The sequence below is a fragment of the Belonocnema kinseyi genome, chromosome 6, assembly GCF_010883055.1.
Source record: "Belonocnema kinseyi isolate 2016_QV_RU_SX_M_011 chromosome 6, B_treatae_v1, whole genome shotgun sequence".
Classification (NCBI taxonomy): Eukaryota; Metazoa; Arthropoda; class Insecta; order Hymenoptera; family Cynipidae; genus Belonocnema; species Belonocnema kinseyi.
The window spans coordinates 65411979-65421348 of record NC_046662.1 but is presented as its reverse complement, the minus strand read 5'-3'; the positions used below and the strand labels follow the sequence as shown (position 1 = coordinate 65421348).

The window sequence follows — 9370 nt, the reverse complement described above, 5'->3', positions numbered from 1 at the left end:
GTATATATATATATGTTCATTGCCATGTACAATTCCAAAATATTAAAATTCCCGAAGAATAAAATTCGTTAATTATAAAATTCCCGGATTTGATAATTTCCGAACAATTTATAAGATTACCGAATTAGAAAATTCCGAAATTAATAAAATTCCCGACAAAAATTTGCCGAATTATAAAATATCCGAACTAGAGAATTCCTGAATTCGAACAATTAATCAAATATTTTACTATAAATATTATTTATTAATCAAAAAGACGCAATAATGAAATATTTTCATGAACATAAAAAGTATTTTTAAAGCTCAAAGTTTCTAAAATTGTTGTTTTAACCTTAAATAACAATAATTTAAAACAATGTTATTCCCGAAATATATATAATTTTTCAATTACTTTTATTTTAAATTCAAACATTTAAAATAATTTTTGTTTTGTGAAAATATTTAATTATTGTATTTTTAATAAGTAAATAATATTATCAAACAAAAAAATTTTATTGTTTAAATTTTGGAATTTTCTAGTTCGCACATTTTATAATTCGAGAATTTTTTGTCGGGAATTTTCAAATTCGGTGACATTATAAACTGTTCGGGAATTTTCCAATTCAGGAATTTAATTATTCGGAAACTGTATTATTCGAGAATTTAATTATTCATAATCCCGAGTAATAAAATTCCGGAAATGATCAAAATTCCGAAACATAAAAATCTCGAATTGAAAAATTTCCGAGTAATAGAATTCTCGAAGAGTTTATAATATTAAAGGATTAAAAAATTCCCAATAATAAAATTCCAAATTTTAAAACACCCGAAATAGAAAATTCTTGAATTATCAAATTAAAAAATTAAAAAATTGTTTTTAATTAATATTATTTATTTAGTAAAAATACAGTGATAAAATATTTTTATCGTAAAGAAAATTATTATTGTTTCAATTTAAAAAAATAATTTTTCAAATTAAAAATATTTTAAAATTTATCTGCTATATCATCAGAGATTGTACCTGATGATATTGATGATACTAATGATATAGCAGATAAATTTAAAAATAATTACTTGTATTATTAACACCTAGCTAAAAATTGGCGTTTTCTTGAATTAAGAGTTCTTATTCTGATCCCTCTAATAGCTTAATTGGAAAAGAACCTGACCGGAAATCAAAAGTTTTGTGGTTCGATTCCCAATGGAGTGAAGATGGAGTGGATCTTTTTTTTCAAGAAATAATTTTAAATTAAAAATAACAATAATTATATAAGAATGTTATAAAAAATAAATCTAAGAACACATGCGCCTTGAAATGAGAAAAAAGAAATTTCTCCTATTCTAATAACATTTTCCAAACAAACTTTGCAAGATTTCATTTAGCACTAATTTAACTCGAAGTTTTTTTTATTTATTTTTTTCTTAATTAAGAAATTGAATTTTGCCAACATTTTTGGTAATTACAGAGTGGCTGCTGAACCTTAAATCTAGAAAACCCGAGAAATGACCGTGAATTTATTTTTTGACCGGTAATTTTACAAAAATAAAAAAAAAATCCGTCCAAGTTTGATTTCAACAGTTCTAAAATATCAGTTGAATTTTTATCTTCCTCAATTATAATATCATTCAGTTTACAATGCGTTCGAATATTTTTTAATTCGGAAATTTTCTGCCGGGAATTTTATTATCCGGCAATTTTCCAATTGGGTATTTTTATATTTCGGCAATTTTATAATTTCGGGAATTTTATTACGCGGAAATTATATTAATCAAAAATTTTACTATGTCGAGAAGTTTATTTTTCGAGATTTTAAAGCCGATCCAAATATTTGAGAAGAGAATAGAAAAATTGATGTGACTTCGTAGGAAATAAATTAAAGTTATCAAAATTAATTGTCTGATACTCACCACAATAGTCTTTATTATTAACTTCAGTCAACCATTTTTTATCACTGATGAGTATCTTGATGTCAAATATCCTTTATATTATTCTGGCAATTAGAACCAATCGCAGCGAATTTAATCGCTTTTATGCTGCTTTTCATTTTGCGACTGAAAAAAAATAAGAAGGAGTTTGCAATTGAATAACTATTTAAAAAAAATGTCATTTGGTTAATATGACAGGCAATAGTGTTAAATTTTAAGTTCTATAAAAATAAAATAGACATAAAGTTTATTTAAACGAAACAAACATGAAAACAAATTAGGCTTACTTTATAGACATTTCAATTATTATAAATAAAAAACGAATAGAAAAACTTAACCAAACAGTTGTTTAAATAAAAAATCGCTACCGATGCCAAATAAATTTCCACTAAATGAAGATAAAAACTACATCTAGATATTATTATTTATAAAAACGTGAAAATATCTTCAGAATTTAAACAGTTTTCGTATTACAAAAGAAATTTGAAAAGAATATACCGAAAAAGAATCTGAAAGATTTTAAGACAAGTTTTTCAATTTTTGCAGGATTTTAACATGATTTTTGGGAAACTTTTAATTGTTTTAAAATATATTTTAAAGTTCTAAAAGTTTTAAAAAGATTTAAAAATAATTTTAAATTAAAAAATATATTAACAAATTTTAAATATATTTTGACAATTTTTAAAGATTATTAAGAGTTTTAAAAAGTTTTATGATAACACAATTTTTTCCTTAAGATTCCGGGAAAAATTCTAATTGATTTTTCATTTTTTAAAATGAATTATAATAAGATATTTAGGAATATTTTAAAACACTTCAAATGATTTCCTAAAATTTTTAAAAATAATATAAAAGATTTTAAAGCAAAATCTTTCAATATTCTAAAATTATTAAATTTTAGGAAAAATTAGAATAAGTTCAAGAGATATTTAGAATTTTAAAAAAGATGGAAAAATAATTTTAAACTTAAAAATATTAAAACTCGGTTAAAAAAGTACATTTTTAAAGATTTTTAACAGGCAATTTAGAAACTTCTCACAACTTTTGAAAGATATCAAGAGAATGAACAAAAATATTCTTAGATTTCTAGAAATATTTTAAATGATTTTTTCTTTTGCAACATTTTTTTAAGATAATCTTTAAAAAATCTTTTAAAAATTAAATAAATTTAAAAAAATTTGAAAAATTTTCGAAACACTCAAAACAAAAAGTGTAGATTTGTAAAGATTTCGAAGTAAAATGTTAGGTTTTTAAAAAAATTTTGAAAAGTTTCAAGATAAAAAAAATTTTCTTCAGATAAATGGGAATATTTAAATTGATTCTTAATTTTTTAAAATGAATTTTTACAGAAAATTAAAAAAAATGTGAAATATTACAAAATCAACAGAATTGTCAAAACAAGTCCGGAAGATTTTAAGACAATTTTAGAAATAATTCCAGTAAGCCTAAAAGATATTTATGAATTTTAGATGTTATAATGACATTAAAAATATTTCATAGTGAAAGATTTCTAAACGTCAAAAAGTCCTAAACATCTTTTCAAATGACTTAAGTTTTTTGTTAAATATTTTTTAGAAAAAATTTACCTATGTAAATTATATGTAGATAACGTTAAAGCATATAAACAAATTAACTTTAAAAATAAATATTTATTTGACAGTTTTATTTTGTATTCAAAATTATGTTATCCTTCAAATTATAATATATCTAAAATTTTGGTTTCTCTCTTGCCTGTAAAATCTTTTTTGGTTGAAAATTCATCTTTTTGGTTTTTGTTTTGTTTAGTCAGCAAAAACGTCCCGAAAACGAAACCACTTTTCTCAGCGTGCTTTCAAATTCTAAATACAAATCAGCTGTTGGCGCCACAGGTGTTTAGAATAGATTTTTCGTTCTTGCACCTCTGGCACGTAAATCGTGAACCCTGCACGCGTACATCGTACTAATTACTATTTTTGGCAACAGGTGACTCAAATGACATAGAAACAATAAAATCAAGCAAAATTAAATGCATTCATAATACAAATCTTCAAGACTTATTCTTTACTGTCAAACATTCTTCATTGTATTCGTTTGAGCGGGAAAATATATATATTTTTAATAAACAATAGAAATAATAAAATCAATCTGAATTAAATGATTTACAATGAAAATGTGTAGGAAATAATGATTTACTTTGTAACATTGTCGCTGTCTTCTTATGAGTGGGAAAAAAACAAACAAAAAACAACAGAAACAATAAAATCAAGATGAATAAAAAACATTCATAATCAAAATCTTCAGAAAAGAACTCTATACTGTCAAACATTGTTCATTGTCTTTTTATGAGCGTGGAAAAAAGAAAAAAACAAAATGAATAAAATGAAGCTAAATTAAATACATTCATAATAAAAATCTTCAGAAAATAACTCTTTACTGTCAAACATGATTCATTGTCTTTTATGAGCAGGGAAAAAAGAGAAAAAAAAACAAAATGAATAAAATGAAGCTAAATTAAATACATTTATATTCAAAATCTTCAGGAACGAACATATAATTGTCACACATTGTTCATTGTCTTCTTATTTGCAGAAAAAAGAGGGGAGAAAGCAATAGAAAGAACGAAATTAAGCTAAATTAAATACATTTAAAATCAAAACCTGCAGGAAAGAACTCTTTAATGTCAAATATGGTCAATTGTTTTCTTACGAGCGAAAAAAAAATATTAAAAAAAAAGAAACATTCAAATGAAGCTGAATTAAATAATTTATAATAAAAATCTTTAGGAAATAATTCTTTACTCTCAAAAATGGTTAATTGTCTTCTTATAATCGGGGAAACAATTAAAATCAATAAAGACAATAAAATAAAGATGTATTAAATACATACATAATCAAAATCTTGAGAAAAAAACCTTTGCTGCCAAACTCTGTTAATTTTCTTTTTACGATCGCAAACAAAATATTTTTTAAAAATCAATAGAAAAAAATCAAGCTTAAATAAATACATTCATAATCAAAAATTTTAGAAAAGAACTCTGTACTGCAAAAATGTATACATTGTCTCCTCTTAAGTGGGGTAAGAAAATATAAAGAAAAAAAAACTAGCTGTGAATTCGATCTCGAGTGTTTCCAGTTCATTTGTATTTATATTTATATGGTGCTCATTACACGAATACATTGATTGCGGTTAGCAAATATGTTTGATTTCTCATAGAGGAAACAATAGTGACTTTTTACATATTAGACAAACTAAAGTTTTTACTTTGATTAATTTAAAAATATAAATTTATAATAAATAATAAATTACACAATAATACAGGCAATTTTTTAAATACAAAGACAAATCAGAAAAATCAAATTTTATACTTGAAATGTTAATTTCTCTATTCTTTTCTATTCATGCATCAAATTTAGTCGAAATGTCGATACAAAAAAAAGTTTTTTTTTGTTCAAAAAAGATGTTTCCAATATTTAAATGAGCATAACTTCCTTACTGTTCAATGAAATTTATCAATATGATAGGTAAATCGATTCGTTTCGAATCAACTCAATTTCTTTATAATCGCATCAACTTTAAATTATGAGAATGAGAAAATGTTTACTATAAAAATATTAAAAATCAGCTTAAAAAATATATCAATTACCATAAATTCCCTACTCTTTGATCAAATTTCTCAATACTATACGTCAGTCGACTCACTTCGAAACAAGGAATCTTTTTTATTCTTGTATCAACTTTGAATTATGTTAATAAAAAAAGTTTTACTATAAAGAACCGTATTTTCAAATATTATAAATTACCATAGTTTTCTTACTATTTCATTAAATGCATCAATATTAAAAATCAATCCAATCGTTTTGAATGGACACATCTTTTATATTCTCGCATCAACTTTAAATTATGAGAATGAAAAAAATTTTGCTATAAAAATCTATGTTAAATAAATATATAAATAAATGACGATAATTTCCTTACTCTTTAATAAGATCTATTAATAATATAGGTCAATCGATTCGTCTCGAACCAAGGAATATTTTATATTCTAGCATCAACTTTAAGTTATGTGAATGAATAAAGTTTTTCTGTAAAACCCGATTTTTAAAATATTATAAAATGTTAAAAAATGCAATAAATATTTGGAGAAATTCTTCTGCCAGTTTTAAAATTTTAGTGTTCAATATAAGCTCTCCAAATTTCAACAATTTATCTGCAACCGTTTTTAAGTTATCGTTTTCACAAAAAAGTTTGACATCCACACACACACACCTGGAAAATTGCTTAGGGTGTTGTGTTAGACATTTTTAAATTGAGGAACGTTTGTTTAAATTAATAAAATTTTTTTCGTAAATGTTACCATTACAAAGCTTCCTCTATGAGGAAGCAAACCTGGAAAAAATAAAGTTAAATAAATTCATTCTAAAAATCTTCAGGAAAGAACTCTTTGATGTCAAACATTGTTCATTGTCTTCTTATCAGCGGGGAAAAATATCTCTCACATGATATTCAGTTGCAATTCCGTTATTGGATTTTTTATTAAAATTCATTATTATTCAAATACCATTTTTCTGAACGTGATGTCAAACAAAATTGATAGAAACTGTTGCCTTATTAAACTTTCCGTGAATCAAATAGAAATATTTCTTTTTTTGACTGGCTAATTATCAAATTAAAGTATGTGCTTGAATTTAAAGTTCTGTAAAATATAATCAATAATCATAAACTAATTTTAATTCTAATTAACAATTAAAAATTTGCCAAATTGTTTAATTTTTCATGTTTATAGATTAAACTCATAAAATTTTTAACTTTTTTTTTAAATAGGTCCTCCTCAATGTTTTTTTAATAGTTTAATTTTGAAAATTTATTTTTGAAAACTCTTCCATTCTAATGTTGTATAAATTAACAATCATAAATTTAAATAATTATGTGGATCAAGAGGCGGATTTTCAATTCTTAATCTTCCAAATTAGAAAACTTTCGAATGCAAGCCACAAAAACTCTGAAGTTGAACGATTTTCAGTCCAAAATTTCAATTCCAAATTTTTTATCTCCAATTTGATGAAATCTCAGTTGTAAACCATAAAAATCACAGAACTTTTTATTTTAAGTCTAAAAACCTTCATAAATAATTCAAATGTTTAGAATCTTGAAGTTTTTTGTAATATTTGAAATTTTCAATTTTTCATTTCTGAAACCACGAAATTGAAGAAATTTTGGACATACAGCATGAAAATTAAGGAATTTTTAATTGTTAAACTTAATACTTGCATATATTTTAATTGTAAATTTTCAAAGTTAAAATCACTACAATTTCTATCATTTACCATTTAAAGACCAACAATTTTGAGGAGTCATAATTGCAGTAAAGAATTCTCAAACAGAAAAATACATTTTTAACAAAGTATTTCATCTTTCAACCAAGTACTTGATCTGTTACCGAAAAAAGATAAATTCTCAACTTAAAATGGAATAGTTTCATTTTAAGCTAAAATTTAATATTTTAACTAAACTAAGCGAATTGATTTAACAATTTAGTTGAATTAAAAAAAAGAAACTAGTTTTTTTATTTAAAAAAGTTGAATTTCCAAATAAAAGAGAACATTTTTCAAGAAAATACATGAATTTTTTTAACAAAATTAGATGAACTTTCAACCAAATACATGAACTTTAGAAAAAAGAAAAAAGATAATTATCAAACAAATGATTCAATTTTGAACCAGAAAAATTACTGTTCAAGAAAGTAGTTTATCTTTCAACTAAGTAGTTTTATTTTTATCTAAAAAAGATCAATCAGCTAAAAATTAATTTTCTCTAAAATCAAAATGAATATGTAACAATGTAGTTCAATTTTCAACAAAGAAATTAGTTTTGACTAACAAAGTTGAATTTTCAACCGAAAAATAAAAATTTGCAACAAAGTACATGAATTTTCAAATGAAACAGCTCATTTTTAACTAAAGATTTGAAGCAAAAAAGATGAATTTTCAACCGAATACATGAACTTTCAACAACAAAAAAAAAGATAATTATTGTCAACCAAATAATTTATTTTTCAACCAAAAAGACGAATTTTCAACATAATAGTCCAGTTTTCGCTCAAATTTGGCAACAAAAATGAAATAGTTAAACTTTCAGTTAAAAAAATCATTTTTAACAAAAAAAACTAAACAATTTTCAACAAAATAGTTCTATATTTAACCAAAACGTTTCACCTAATATCAAGAATAACATAATAACATAATATAATAATTATTTAATTATTAAATAAGATTGTATACAAAATTGTGAACAAATTCTTAGATATTTAATTAAATATTAGTCATATGATTCAACATAATAAAATAATATAACAATATAAATAATGTATAATATAATATTATTATTAGGATTTTTCAACCAGAAAAATAAATTTTAAACAAAGCAATTCCTCTTTCAACCAAGTAGTTGAATTTTTACTTAAAAAATATAAATTTTCAACTGAAAAAGGAATAGTTGAATTTTTAGCTAAAAAATTAATTGTCCACCAGGAAAAAAGGAATTTTCAACAATATAGTGAAATTTTCAACCAAAGAAATTAATTTTCTACTAAAATATGCAGTTGAATTTGCAATCGAAAAAGAAGTTTCCACCAAAATACATGATTTTTCAACTAAAGATGAACTACTTAAATTTATTGTTTATAAAAATTAATTTTCAACAAAAAAGGAAGTTGAATGAAACTTGGTGAAGATTTTTTACCTTTTTTTCTGAGAGAAGAAGAGTTGTGGGGAAAATAATTTTTGAAGAAACTTTTCGCGATTTGACGGATCACAAAACAAAACAAAAATCACAAAATCACAAATGACTGCTGCAGGCTCGACTTGGCTGCATCTTACTGAGCTATCTTATGCAGTATCGCATAGTATGAGCCGCACTATCACTTTTTTATCAAGATAGATCGCAAAAATTGGTCATCGCAGAAATTGGTCATCGCCCATAGACTGGAAACTGTATAATCTTTTGCACGATATCGCATTGTTGCTTCGTCACGAGATTGGATTGTTTACTACTTATGTTGATTTTTCTTGTGCTCGCTGCCAGCGCAGCGCATGCAGCTAGAATTGGACTGCATCGAGTTTTACAAATTTACTGTTCTGTTCTAACTAAAGTCAGCACAGACTGAACATACCGTTCAAATAACCCCGCATAAAGCCTCTCTTACGCGTACAAATAAACTCGGACTTTCTACATACACAGGTTCGCACCAATCGATTTTAGAACCCGAGGAAGATTATTACATTCTCATCATAATGAGAAGGTATTGCTTTTCATTCAAAATCATTTTCGAATTGCGAAAATAATTACTTTTTAACCGTTCTGTGCAATAGGGTGGCTCAAAAACACTATATTTTTAGAGGGCGACAACCCCCCCCCCCTCCCTCCACCCATTTTATTCCAAATCCGTAAAAATAAATTCCCTGTTTTTTTTCAATTTTTATTTTAAAAG

General features: G+C 24.3%; 1 protein-coding gene across 3 annotated transcripts in view; it reads right to left on the bottom strand.

Annotated features, from left to right (window-relative positions):
• LOC117174852 (major facilitator superfamily domain-containing protein 8) overlaps positions 1–9037 on the bottom strand; it is a 39033-nt gene extending 29996 nt beyond the window's left edge. For all 3 annotated transcript variants that reach the window (XM_033364243.1, XM_033364242.1, XM_033364246.1), the window contains exons 1-2: positions 8623–9037; positions 1888–2031 (exon numbers count right to left, since the gene is read on the bottom strand). The gene's annotated coding sequence lies outside the window, so the exon portion shown is untranslated. The remainder of the gene's footprint in view (positions 1–1887; positions 2032–8622) is intronic.
• Positions 9038–9370: the final 333 nt, after the last annotated feature.